Source organism: Rissa tridactyla, chromosome Z (genome assembly GCF_028500815.1).
Source record: "Rissa tridactyla isolate bRisTri1 chromosome Z, bRisTri1.patW.cur.20221130, whole genome shotgun sequence".
Classification (NCBI taxonomy): Eukaryota; Metazoa; Chordata; class Aves; order Charadriiformes; family Laridae; genus Rissa; species Rissa tridactyla.
In genome coordinates this window covers 76,733,665-76,747,559 of record NC_071497.1, presented here as the reverse complement: position 1 = coordinate 76,747,559, position 13,895 = coordinate 76,733,665, and the positions used below count along the sequence as shown (strand labels likewise).

The following is a 13,895-nucleotide window of genomic DNA, read 5'->3' as shown; positions in this document are numbered from 1 at the left end:
CTGATAGCAGCTGTGTGTTTGGTGGGCTGCTGTGTTTGTACAGCTGATAGCAATGGTGTGTTTTGCAGTATGGCGTCTGCAATCAGCAGCAGTGGGTGTCTGGGAGCACCAGCTGGCGTCGCTGGTTGTGGGATGGTGACTGCTGCAGAGGATGCTGCGAGGCACCAGATGGGAGCCCCACCAGCTGGGGATGCATCATGTAGATGGCCATACCTCCCCAGGTTTGGGAGTCATGGCAGAGCCTTTCTCTGCTCCTTGTCTCACCTTCGGCACCTTGTATCAGAACCAGGGTGCTGTTTCCACCCTCAACCATGGTCCAGGGGCAGAGGGTTGCAGGAGGACCAGCCATGGCCTGCATAAGCCCTGCAAATCAGATGGGAGGGGGTCTCTGCACCTGTAGGTGAGACTGAAGAAATACAAGTTTCAGGGATGCTGCACAGTGTCCAGCTCATGGTTTTGGGTCCAATGGGAGGCATCCTGGCGCATACACCAAGGGGAAGGTGTCCTGGAAGAACCAATATGAGAAGCGAGGGGGGCAGCTCTCAGCGTAGAGCAGGGGGCATGGCAGCGAGTAGGCGTCGGGGCTGGGGGCACAGCGAACAAAAAGGCAGTGGCAGATGAGTCAGGGGGCTCTGGGTCACACTATCAGCGTGAGGAGGTGTTCACAAGTTGTCCAGAGGCAGGGAAGACCGGAGCTGGGTGCGGAGCAGGCAGCAGCAGGACGAGGCTGTGCAGCTCCTCTGCTTGGGCATGTGCTCATCAGATCCCACCTGGGGAGAGGTCCCAGGCTGTGCCAGTGCAAGAGGGGCTGCAGCTCTTGTCTGGAGGAAACGCGGGGAATGGGGAGGGGGCTCCATCCTCTGACTGCCTCCTCTGCAGCTGTGGCATCCCCCTGACTTTGCAATGGCTCTTCCATCTGCTAAGCACCTCGCTAATAGTAATCCCTGTCAATCCGCTCAGGGACCCATGGGAATTGCTCAGCATTAGAGCCCAAATCCTGCTGTTTCCTATTACCGCGTGTTCCCATTTGCTGGCAGCTCACAGGCCCCCTGAGCACCGGGCAGCTGAGGAACATGGTCGGAGACTGCAGGGCCACCAGCCCCAAGAGAGGGGGCCACAAATAAACAAGCGAATGCTCGGTGTTGTTAATGCAATTAAGTACACAAGGAACTAATCAGGTGAGACGCTTTTAGTGGTAATTAATTTAATTGCCTGGGTTTTAATTTAATGTTCTCCGCAAGGTTTCTTTTCCCAGCACTGCCGTCCCCAGCCCCTCCCTGCAACCCCCCAGCTTTCCTGCTTCTGCGGGGCACGATTGACACCCTGGAGGTGTGCGGGCTGCTGCAGAGGAGCGGGTTTGGGAGCATCCCAGGAGGGGATGGGGACAGAGATGGAGATGGAGGTGGACAGCTCATGGGAGGTTTGCAGCATGTCCCTGTGGTAGCATCTCCGCTGCAGCTGAGCGCATTGGGAGCCCAAACTTGGGACTTGAGGGATCTTGGACTCGTTTCGTTTCAATTGCATGGGAAGTTAAATGAAAACAGGCCTGCGCCTGTGCTTTCACCTCTTACTGGGACAACAAGAACGATGTTGGCAACGGGAGTGAGGGGCTGGGGGCTGCGCCGGGAGAAGTGCTGGAGATCTCATTAAATAAATGAGGGTACTACGAATGTGTCCCCCAAGCGAGGCATGGGCGCTCCTGGGTAGACAACACTGCAAGAAGGATGCGGGGAGGGAGTGGAGAAGCAGCAAGGACTGGGAAAGGGTGCCAGTTAGCTAAGCGAGCTCCGTCATGGGGGTCAGCGAGCACAGGGATAAAGGGAGACCTGCCAGGAGTCAAGCTGAGCAAGACCTCGCAGAGGAAATGAAAAGAGGGGTTAGCCATATAAATATGGAGCAAACGAGGAGAGAAGAGCAGAGCTGGCTATGCAGCCACGTTTCAGGGGAGATTAAAGGTAAGCTCAGCAGAGCCCAGTATGGAATGAACCCTGCCGTGTCTGAGTGGCGATGCTGAGAGCAAGGGCCATGGAGGCTCGGGGAGAGGAGGGAGGATAAAACCTTGAGACAACCCTCCGCCTCGTAGGCACCTTCAAAGAAAACAATTCATTGAAGGCTTGGGGAGCACCTCATCCCCAGGTGAGGACATCTCCTGTTCATTAGCAATGCTCATTAGTGGCTGAGAGGTCACCGGCGGTGCCCATTGCTGTGGGGAGAGGTGACGTGTCTCCTTCTGCTTGAGAGTAGGAAAAATCCCGATCAGACAGCCTGACCCCACAGCACAGTGGGGCCGCGGGGCGCGCTTGGAAGAGGGAGCAATTAAAGATGTGGAGACAAATGGAAAATGGGAGAAAAATATAAGGGGGACTTGCCAGATATATATCACACCAGATTAACCTGATAACTCTCTTTGATAAGGGAACTGATTTCCTAAGCCCAGAAATGTGGTCGATATAATCTGTCTTGACTTCAGTGAAGTATTTGCTATGGTGCCACATGGGAAATTATGAGTTAAACCAGAGAAAATGTGGATTAGTACAAGAGTTGGAACACGGCTTAGGAAATGGCTAAAGGGGATCAGATTGTGCTGAAAGGGGAGCTGCTGGGAGGGATGGGGGAGATTCGGCATCAGCCTTTGGACCGTTCTCAGTGGTGTTTCCCGTAATGGCTCTGGCCTACAAGGACCAGGAAACGCCAGTAGGATGAGTTGGTGGCGGGGGAGGGGGATACACAAGGATTTCTGGGGTGAGGATTTCATGCTGGAGGGGCCAGGATGCTACTTGATGGTGCAAAAAGCACAAAGTGCATGAAGGTGTCTCATCGATGTCCTTCAGCAGGCAGTCAGGAGGACACGGGTAGTTCAACTGGTCCTCGAGGTGGGGTTTGATACCCAGGTCCACATCACCGGGGATGTGGCCGGGAGCACAGCAGCGCCTCACAGAGACTGGGGGTAGCCAGGCTGTGTCATCCCCTGCAGAGATGGAAGCACTGGCGCACATACAGTGGGGACAATGTGCATCCAGGGATGGGGTGACCAAAGGATGGAGAGCCCATTTCGGAGAGGAGGAAGGGCCCACAGGCTTTCTTATCCCTAGGAGTCCCAGATCACCCATCTCCGGGGTGTGAAGCATCCCAAGCACAAACCGCCCCAGGCAAAGGTGGCACTTCTCCAGGGCAGCCTCTTCCAGGGGAATTGGAGCAGCGACATGTTGCTCTGACCCCCTTTTTTCAGGCAGCTGAGCATGAGGTGAAGCACAGGAGAGCAGTCAGGATGCTCCGTGTTTATCTCCAATGGGTGACCTGCCCTGCAGCCTGGAGAGCAGCAGATGACTGAGCATGGCCAGAAGGCGCAGGCAATGCGGTTGGAGGTTTTTGCATGCTGGGCGCCCCTGGAGCGAGCCCAGGGCTGAGCACTGGGAGTGGGCAGGCAGGATGGGAAGGCTCTGGGTACCAGGAGTGCGGTGCTGGGCTCCCGGCTGCCCCCGTGAGCTGCAGCTCTGTGTTTGGAAACACACAGGCGGAGGGCCCGGGGATGGATGTAACAAAGACGTTGGGAAATAATGTGCTCTTGAGGTTTGGCACACGGCTCTGTGCATTACAGAATGTTATAAAAATACTGCTAATGGGCCAGAGAGGAGTGGAAACGCGCGGCGGAAAGGCTGCCAGAAGCCGGAGAGCGCACATGGGAGCGGGGAGGCCTTGTGTGCAAAGAAGGGAGGGAGGGAGGCAGCCAGGGCGGGCATCCATCCTCCCGCTCCCATCCCTCCATCCCTTTCTAACCTGCTTATCTCCATCATGGCCCAGCAGCTCTACCTGTTTGTGTCTCTTCTTTCGCCTCCTCTGCCTGGCTTTGGGGATGCCCAAACTCTGCTGCTGCCCACTGCCTAATGGGGCTGCTGATGATTGGGCTGGGATGCCAGCAGGGATGAGGTCTGTGTGGGAGAGAAAAATACAGCAAAATCCCCTCCAGCAGCAGGGACACGGGGCAGGATACGAGGGGTGGAGTTGCCCTCTGCGTCGCAGTGGTGGCTGGGCGGGCTCGTAACCCAGTGCCAGCCCCATCCCTGCCCCATGGGTATCTCTGCCTCCCAGGCGATGGTGGGAAAGGGACTGGCAGAGGGCAAGCGGCTCTGGACTGGCAGAGGGCAAGCGGCTCTGGGCTGGCCTCCTTGCTCTGTGGCTGTCACTGCAGTGGCTGGCGAAAGAAGGGGAAAAAACATGCGGTTTGACGGAAAACGACATGGAAAGACAACCAAATTAACAGAAAAACAAACAAAGCAAAACCAGAGAGAGAGAGGGAGCGGGGGGGGGAAGGGGCAAAGCAACAGGAACCACATGTGAGCAGGGAGGCCGGGAGAGCCCGAGTGTGTTCTCTGGCCTGATTAGCAAGCGATCAAACATCGGCCACTAATAAATAATCAGAGCCTCCCCTTTCTCTGCCTTAGAAGTCCCTTTCCTCCCAGCTGGGCTCCAGCTGCAACCGGAGGGTTGGACTGCACTTAGCATCTTTTTTTTTTGTTGTTGTTTTTGTAGCTTTTTGCCTTTTTCACCCACCCAAAATAAAGAAGAAACAAAGAAGGTAACAACTTCTCCATGTAAGACATGCGTCTCTGGCTCCTCAGGAGAGGGATGGAACCATCGGGGCAGGCGTGAGCATCCCATGATAGGCACGGGCGAAACAGCGGGGGAAGGCAGTGCCAGGCGTCGGTGTCTGCCCAGCTGCCTCCGTACGTTGGTTTGGTGGGAAAAACTGCAGGAGGGCACTGGCTTGGGAAAGCGGGTTTGGCTGGCTGCGGCAGCAAGGATGCCTCTGCCTCAGAGCAGGGTGCCCTCATCGGGCCATTGCTCCTGCCACTGGCACAGATACTGATGGAGAAGAGCGGTCTCGGGGTCAGCGTGTGCAGATATTTCCCTGCTCACGTCCAGCGATCTGTGACGCAGGGCTTGGTTGTTTTTTTTTTTAAAAAAAAGCCCTTTTGATGGATTTTTCCCTTATAAACTTATCCAATCCCTTCCCGTGTCCGTGTAAACTGAGGCTATTTCGAGAGCAGCAAGTTAAACATGACTGCGACTGTTCCCTGGTACCGGGGCCAGCTGGCAGAGGGCAGCGCCTGCCCCTGCGATTCATCCCTCCTGCCCTCCAAATGTCCTCCTGCCCCTCGGGAACGGCCCCGTGCAAGGTCAGCCCCAAGGCTGTGCCCAGGCGATGCTCTGGGCAGGAGCACATTAACCTGGACTAAACCTGTGGCAGGGATGGAGCTAATAAATTTAAGCATGTGGCTGCTGTTGTTCCAGGATCAATGATGCACCCCAAAGCTGTTGGGTTTATTGCTGTGAATGTGGTTGATTTTTCCCCGTGTGCCCACGGGTGCTGGGGGCTGGGTAGGTGCAATGGCTCCAGGGGGCTTCACAGCCAAGCATCACCACCCAGTTCCTGAAAGCCATGGGAAGGGGCCATGACAAACAGGGTCAACCAGGTTGCAAGAGTGCCTCGTGTATCGAAATTCAGTTTTGTTTCAGGAGGCACGCATGCTCTCCAATCGCTGCCTTTCCATGCTGAGCTGTTCGTTCACGGCTGGGAAAACTCAGCAGACGAACTTTGTTGCCTGCGCCCAGATTTCAGGTCTTGGCCCATCTGGGAGCTGGAAAGGCATGATGGGTAACGATATGCAAATTGCCATCGCAGCTTTTTAAGGAGAAGTCCAAAATAAAGAAAAAAACCAACAAAACCCACCACCTAAAAACCCCACCACGCTCCCAAATGCAATTAGTCCTAATCGAATTAGAAGCCGGACTAGAAAAACAAACACATTTGCAGGCAGCAGGCGACCTTTCTGCCCCCGTCCCTGTCCAGAGGGATGCAAGCTGCCGTGCTGCAGTGGGAAGGGCTGAATGAAGCAGTGCCACCGTGGCCCGCGTGTGCACACACTCGCACGCTCGCACCCCTGCGTGCAACGCATCCGCGCCCCGCCGCATTCCTCCCCTCCTTCCCCTTTGCCGGGCTGGGCAGCCTGCCCAGCTGCAGCATAGCAGAGTGATGCTTCTTTGGCTCGCCGCGTAAAATATGATAATCTGGGGCAGCCGGTGTCAGAAACAATAAAAATATCCCCTCTCCCATCCTTGCAGCACCCCCCTCCTCGCGCGGGGGAGCTGGGGGCGGCGGGGCGAGCGGAGCGGCACGTGGCATTTATTAGGTGCCGCGGCACAGGACCGCGGCGCCGGCGGCTCTGCCCTGGCCTCGCTGATGCTGTGGCCTGCAGAGACCCTGACCAAGGGAAGAGCATGCCTGGGAGGTGGACAACGCTTGCAGTGTCCCATGTCCCATGGCGTGTCCTCACTGGCAGCTGAAGGGACATGTCCACAAGCTTGACCCCAGCAACTGATGAGCTCAGGCTGGGTTGGGTGACATGGAGAGCTCATAGCTTCACTCTCCACCTGAGTCACGGTGGGAGGATCGCATGGCATTAGAGCACCAAGAAGCAGAGAAGGTGGTCACCCCCTCACCAACCCACTCCCCAGAGCAAAGGCGAGGGAGTCCTCGGGTTGCCAGTGACAAGCCAGAGGCAGGGATGGAGCATCCATCAGCGAATGGGTGCTCCCAGGTGCAAGGACCCCCTTGGTGAGCACCTGGTGGGGTCACAAGCTTTGGACCTAGGTGTGAAACAAGCCCAAAGGCTCCCTGTGCATCCTCTCACAGGATGGGGGATGTGAGCAGGGCTGGGGAGGAGTTCATGGGATGGGGCAGGGGGACAGCCCAGGTCTTCCCCCCTGCCACATCCCAGCAGTTGCTGGGCTGGAGGAGAAGAGGGAAAAGGGCTCTGGTGCTTGGCAGCTTCCTGGGAAAGCTTCCTGGGAAAGCTTCCATGTCCTTGTCTAGTACAAATGCCGAAGGCTGCGTGCCACGCCAGTGTCCCACATCCCAGGCAGATGGCAGCGCAGCCTCCTGCTCTCCTGAGGTTTGTTTATCCTCCTTAACATGACAAAACCAGCCTTATAATTAAAGAAATCCAAGTTCAGTCTAAACAGCTTCCCACAGCCCCTGTTTCCCCGTACTGTGCTGGGAATTAGGGATGCCCTAGGCTGGGAGGACAAAGCCTTCTGGGACAGTGCCTGCCAGGGGAGCGGAGGAGAGTCACGCTGGCGCTCTGTTTGCGCTGGCCTCTGCACCAGGAAGGATTTGTCTCAGCTGCTCCCAAGTGCCCCTTGTCAAAATATTTGGCTCGAGCTTCCTGCCGCCCGCCGGTGGTGGGTCCCCAGCTTCGAGGGCGCTGGGAGGGGAGGGACCGGCCGAGATGCAGCCATCGCTGCAGCCATGGGGCGGGAAGCAAAGGGGTCGATGCTCGGCATGTGGATGCTGCTTTTCACTCTCCACCCGTGGCTCCACACGGCTGTGGCTCTTAAAAAACATCACCATCTGCTTCCCAGGTGATGGTGGAAAAAGAAACCTCACCACTGTCACCAGCATTGGGTACACATCTTGCATGTCACCAGCCACATGTGCTCATGTCTGCACTGACCCAGGCCAGGTAGTTTCCCCAGGGATGAGAAGACCCTGCAGTGGGGACCTTCTGCAGCTCCATCCCTGGAAGGAGAGGAGATGGCAGGCAGCAACAAATCCCCATCTTTTCCCAGCCACCAGTGCTTCTCCATCCCTCTCCAAATTCACCAGCAAGAGCTGGGAACCACAGCGGGGCTCGGGCAGGCAGTGAGGTCCCAGCCAAGCGCTCAGCAGGGTCAGGGCAGGATCCAGTGTACTTCAGCGTGAAAGACATTGTCATTAGCTATGGTTTCCCGAGCCGGTGCATCTGCTGTAAATAATTTAGCAGAGTAAATGTGTGCTAACAGCACGTCAGGGTGGGGAGGAGCGGAGAGGGAGGAGAGTCTTGGGTCTGGAAAGCAGGGAAGGGTACTGGGAATAAAGTGCGATTATTTTCCATCTTTTAGCAGGACGGGGTGGTGTCTCCCCCCCCGGAAAAGGAGTCAGAGGGTTCCCATGCCCGATGGATCCCTTCTCTCCCCAGTCTCCTCCTGAGCTGTCAGCATCGGTACCAGAGGCAACTGCAGGACAATTTCCAGTTGCTCTTGCTCCAAGCACTTTAATGCTGTTTAAACAATTACGCAGTTGATAAATTTTGACAAGAAGAGATAGAAATAGCCTGGGAGAGCCACGCAGTAGAAATGCTCTAAACAGATGTCCCTTTTCTCCCCCTCCTCTGCTCCCTGGGGGTCTTTAGCGTTTGCTGCCAACTAAACAAGACAGCGTTTGCATGAGTTGGGGTGGCGGGGAGGGGGAGCAGAACGCCTTATTAAAATGGTTTATGATACCATCCCTAGGGTGACGGCTGCTTAATTTCTCTCCAGGATGGTCTTCTCCTCACCAACAGGAGCCATGCACAGCCTGCCGAGCCTGGATGTGACTAACGGCAGGTTGTTTGTCCCTCTCCTCGCCATCTCACAGGGTACCAGAGTCGGGAGCCTGGCTGCTGGTGATGCAGAGGAGGGAGAGGGGTGCAGGGTGTTTGCCAAAAGCAAGTGAGCAATGACAATCTGCTGTGCCAAGCCACACGGGGAAATATGGTCTTGCTCTGGGGATGTGAAGAGCTGGAGCCCAAGAGTGCCCGTGCAGGACGTCATGCAGCAGGGACCAGCAGTGGCTCTCCAGTGCTGCAGTTTGCCCCAGCTGAGAGATGTGGAGGACTGAGAAACCATGAAACCAGGCCTGGACCAGATTCAGGTCCACAGGGGAAGTTTGATGTCCTATGTGACTGGGTTTGGACATGTAGGGAGAGGAGATGGATGGCTGTCCGTCTCTGGAGGCCGGGAGATCACTGAATGGGTCCATGCCAGGAAACCTCGGGGGAGTTAGAAGCCAGCGCTGAGACCTTGGTGCTGTATTTTCACTCATGTTGGGCTGCCTTGTTCTAAGCGCTCCCAAACCCAGGTGTTTTTCCTTGCCACAGCCTTATAGTGTGTGTGGCTGTGTGCTGAGCACACCCCAAGGCCGTGCATGCTCCACGAGGAGCAGCCTTGCACGGTGTGGGTTGTCACGTGTCGCGGGTGCACATGCCCTGTCCTCTTGGTCAGGGAAGGAAGCAGAGGGCTGCGAGCAGCTTTCTGCCTTTTGGCTACTTTCTGGATGCTGTGCAACCTGTGACGGTCCGAGGCAGTGGCTGGGGACTCGGGCTGGGGCCAGGGAGCTGTGAAATACATTGTTTATGGCAAACAGGCTGGGGTTCGTCACCTGCTGTTGTCTTTGGAGTTGATATGGCGCCGTTCAATTTTTTGGGGGACGGCTGCCTCGCTGAATCCCTGCCTCTGATGGTAGTGACTCTGTGGAGGTGTTGGTCCAGGATGTGACGGCCTGCCCGTGCGTACCTGTGCATCACTGCCCGCAGGCTGCAGCATCCCAACGTCTACAGCGGTGCAGTTGCACAGCCCGGGGGCAGCTCTGTTGCTCTGTTGCTTGAAAGACGGTGTGCAACGGGTTTGAGTGTGCCTTTGCATGGAGGATCTCTGGCTGCTCTGGGCACATTTCTGTCTCCTGATTGATTTCCTAACGCTCAGTCCTCTGGTGCTGGATTCATCTCTGCTCTCTGCATTTGGACCCAAGCCACTGCCCCTTCCCTCTGTGCCTGACTTCCTTGAGTTACATCCAAGTGCAGCTGCCCTCTGCAAAGGCTCTTTGGCCTCATCAGCTTCTTCCTCCCTTGCCCTCACCAAAACCCAGGGACACAGACTCCACCAGGTACATGGGGACACAGGGCAGCCCTTGCCACCTCCCATTTCCCTCCCAGCCAGGAAGAAGAGCCCCAGCTGGGTGGGAAGCAGTGGGGTCAGAGCCTAAATGAAAAGGCAGAAGAGGAAACTGAGGCACAGGCTGGAGAGTGATTTCCCAAAGCCACACAACTGGGCTTAGAAACCAGATTGGTGAGTTAGTGCCCTCCTCACCCTACATGTCTCCCCAGCTGGGGTGTGCTGGGTTGGGTCCCCCGCTATGCCAGGGCTCCCCACCCACCGCAGCCCACCCCGGGGGAGAAGCACACTCCTGTCACACAGGACTAGGCACCTCTGCATCACAACGTGGACTGGGACACATCATGGGCAGCCAGCCTGGAGGCATCCCCCGTGGGCAACCTCCACACATGCTCCCCTTTCTGCCACAGCCTCCACCATCCAGCCCTTCCTCCCATCCCTCCTTCTTCTCCCACTGCCCAGCCAAACAAGCCAGAGCTGTCTGGCCAGTATGTGAGTTTACTTCTGCTTCCTTCTCCCTGCAGCAGCTCCTGGTCTGCAGCAGGGAGACAGAGCCATGAAGCCTGGGGAGGGGGAAATTCCCATATCTCCAGCTGACCTGCTACGTTGGATGTAAGTGGTGAAATAAGGGCCAAAATCAGACTCCTGCACTCCTCCTGAAGAAGGGAGCATGGAGGGAGGTAGCTGGTCCTGTGGCTACCGCTCTTATTCACATTAATGCAAAGCAGGTGGCAAAACGCTGATGGGTTGGGAACTCCCCGCTGATGCGGGAGCATCAGGCTGCTCCTTGCTGCAAGTGCTGGTGGTGACAATGTGGCTTTTGCAAACCAGGCTTGCCTTGCTGGAGCAGGGTAAGCACACCATCAACACTTCCATTGCCTCTGGGGGCTCGGGAGGGGAAACACCACTCACTTTTTTATCTGCCAAGGCAGTGTTCATGGGTGAGACTTTTGCTGTAGCAGTGTGGGGACTCTGCGTTGGCCTGCGGAGGGTGCTGAGGGTTTTGTTCAGAAGTGAAAAAGAGCAGTGGACTTCTTAACAGGCTTTAAAAAGCTCACAAAGCTGCTATGACACACAGTTGTTGCAGGCGTCGTTTTGCTGCATTCCCTTCCCTCGCTTCCCTGTCTCCTGGTGACTGGTGGATCAGAGCAAACCTTGGGGGTGATTCTCACCGGGGTGAGCAGAGCAGCTGCCCAGGGCTGGCGGTGGTGTGAGGTCTGTGCTGTCACACACCTCCAGGACCTTCATTATGATGAAAAAAAGCAAAATTGCAAAGAGCACAGAAGGTGCCTCCTGCAGGAGGGTGCCAGAATGGAGAAGCCCCAAACTGTGAGTTTGGATTGGGACAGGCTGGCCAAAAAGACAATTCTGGGGTTTTTGGAGCCAAGATTTAGCCATCTCTGCCAAATGTGGCGTATGTACAACAAAGACGCAATTTTACCTCCTTGCAGATTGGTCCCGGGATGTTATGGGAGGAGTAATTTGAGAAGGACCTTGAAAAACCAGGGAAAGTGGTGAAGAAGGATGCAAAGGGAGCAGGGGGAACTGCCGTAAGGAGAAAGACTTAAAATAGTCTGTTCAGTGGCTTCAAAAGGAGCTGGAAAAGTGCCCTGACTCCTGTTGGTAATTACCTCCAAGTGGAGACGATACTGGGTACTAAACCAGCAAGCAAAGCCATCACTAGAGCCAATGACTGGAAGCTGAGCGCAGCCACGTTCAAATTAGAAATGAGGCTCATATTTTTAATAGAAAAAATGATTAAGCATCGGAACAAACTGCCAAAAGCAGTGGCAGATCCTCTGCCGCTTGTTATCTGCAGAGCAAGGCTGGCTGCCTTGCTGAAAGATGATTCAGTCAAACACGAGTTATTGGGCTCAACAGAGGGGTGACGGAGGGACGTAATGGCCTGTGGAACCCAGGAGGTCAGGTGAGATGAACTAATTTTCTCCTCTGGCCTTCAAGTTGGTGAGTTAAGGGAGGTGCATATCCCTGTCTTGCAGATTTAGCTTCGCGGTGGCTGTTTCTTTTGTCAGATGATGTGACTTGGGTGTTCGGTGGTGCAGAGCAGGGCCGCGAGGACAAACCTGCAGCACAGCAGGCTGTGGGGCATTCGGAGGATGCTGCATGTCCCCACTTACGATGGGGCTGAGACCGTGCCCCTCATCCCCTGCGTCTTCTGGGATAACTGGTGCTCCTATCTGTGCTGAAAGACAGCGGGAGGATGGAGTTTATAAGGACCAAAGTGAGGGAGGTGGGGAAGGGCAGAGCTGCCATCGCTGGGTCTAAACTGAGTTGTTCAGACAGGGATGCTGTGGGACAGTGACGGGGTGGGGGAGATGGTGTCTTTCCAGATGTCTCAGCCAGCCATGCAGGGAAGTTAAGTGAAGTGCTGGGGGCAGCTGCAGACGAGCACCCCGGAGCACAGTGCCTGGGAAGGGGAGGGTGGGCATCTGCCCCCCCAGAGCTCCCTGATACCCCTGCTTTTTGTGTGCCCTGCTCCCGGCCAGGCTGCAGAGAGAACACAAGCGACAGCTCAGCACCGGGGTGTCTGCAAGGCACAGGGAAGGCAGAGAAGCACAATGGACCAACAAGGGATGAAATGGCTCAGGGCTGAGAAAGGGAAAGGGGAAGGGAGACAGGGAGGAAAGTCTCATTATCCTGAAAGAGGGAAAAGTCCTGCCACTCTCCTCTGAAGGAGGGATTGACAGAGAGCTTCTGATGAGGAACTGAACAGACATGATGTGCCATCAAATGGCGGTGGGGAGGGAGCCAGGAGCAGCTCCCCAAGAACCTCTGCCTCCAGTGTGCAGACAGGAGCTTGGCACAGCGCTCCCAGAAGCACTTACCTCCCTTAATGGCTGGGCAAAGCCTCCCGGGCTGCCCCATTAGCAGCTGCCTCCCCAGGCGAGATGGCACAAAGTGCTCGGCCAGCCCAGGCAGCAGCCGTGACACGGAGCCCAGCGATGCTGCCTCAAGCCCTGGCTCTCTCAGCCCCTCTGACTGAGTGTAAGGCAGGCCTTGAGAGTGCAGTGGGGCAGGACACAGGTTTGAGGTGAGACGGCGTTAGTTTTTCTCTTTTTAAAGCTATCTGATCCCTCCAGGAGCAAGAAGAGCCATGCATCACTCAGGGGATGCCATGCACCCTGCAGGTCACAGAATCACAGAATCACAGAATGGCAGGGGTTGGAAGGGACCTCTGGAGATCATCTGGTCCAACCCCCTGCCAGATCAGGGTCACCCAGAGCAGGTTGCACAGGAACACATCCAGGCGGGTTTGGAATGTCTCCAGAGACGGAGACTCCACCACCTCTCTGGGCAGCCTGTTCCAGGGCTTTGCCACCCTCAGGGTAAAGAAGTTCCTCCTCATGTTTAGGTGGAACTTCCTATGTTCAAGTTTGTGCCTGTTACCTCTTGTCCTGTCCCCAGGCACCACCGAAAAGAGCCTGGCCCCATCCTCCTGACACCCACCCTTTAAGTATTTATAAGTGTTGATAAGATCCCCCCTCAGTCGTCTTTTTTCCAGACTGAAGAGACCCAAATCCCTCAGCCTTTCCTCATAAGAGAGGTGTTCCAGTCCCCTAATCATCTTCGTGGCTCTCTGCTGCACCTTCTCCAGCAGTTCCCTGCCCTTCTTGAACCCACTGCCATGTCCTTGTCTGAAGGTGCGCAAGGGGACACAACCCAGGGCAGAAGGAATTGGTGGTCCCGGGTGGTCTGTGGTGGGCTTGCAGCTGAGCTGGAGATGTGGGGTTTCAGGCTGGTATTGCTCGTGGGCGAAGCAGAGCCAAGCAGCCTGGGCTCTCCACCAGCCCCCTGCTCTCCGTAGGCAGGGCTGGCCTCATACGGGGCAGCAGAGACACAAGAGGAGGGGGACGCGGCCCCAGCGCAGGGCTCCTGCCAGGCAGCTTTTCCCCACGAAAAGAAACTAGCTCCTGTCTGTGTCCTGGCGGCTGCTGGCAGACAGGATCCAGGGCGCGTATCGGCAGGAGAAGCTGGCTCCCCTCCTGCGAGGAGGGGGCCAAGCCGCCTTCACCTACTGCTCCAGCAGCAGCGCTCCCTGTTTTGCATGAAAGAGGCGCTTTGATTGCTGACATCTGTAGACAATCAGATAAGAATTAGAGTTATTCCTCTCGGCATAAATGGTA

General features: G+C 56.1%; 1 protein-coding gene across 3 annotated transcripts in view; it reads left to right on the top strand.

Annotated features, from left to right (window-relative positions):
• The window catches only part of CNTFR (ciliary neurotrophic factor receptor), a 212,554-nt gene that overhangs the window by 151,389 nt on the left and 47,270 nt on the right, over positions 1-13,895 (top strand). The gene's annotated exons all lie outside the window — the stretch shown is intronic.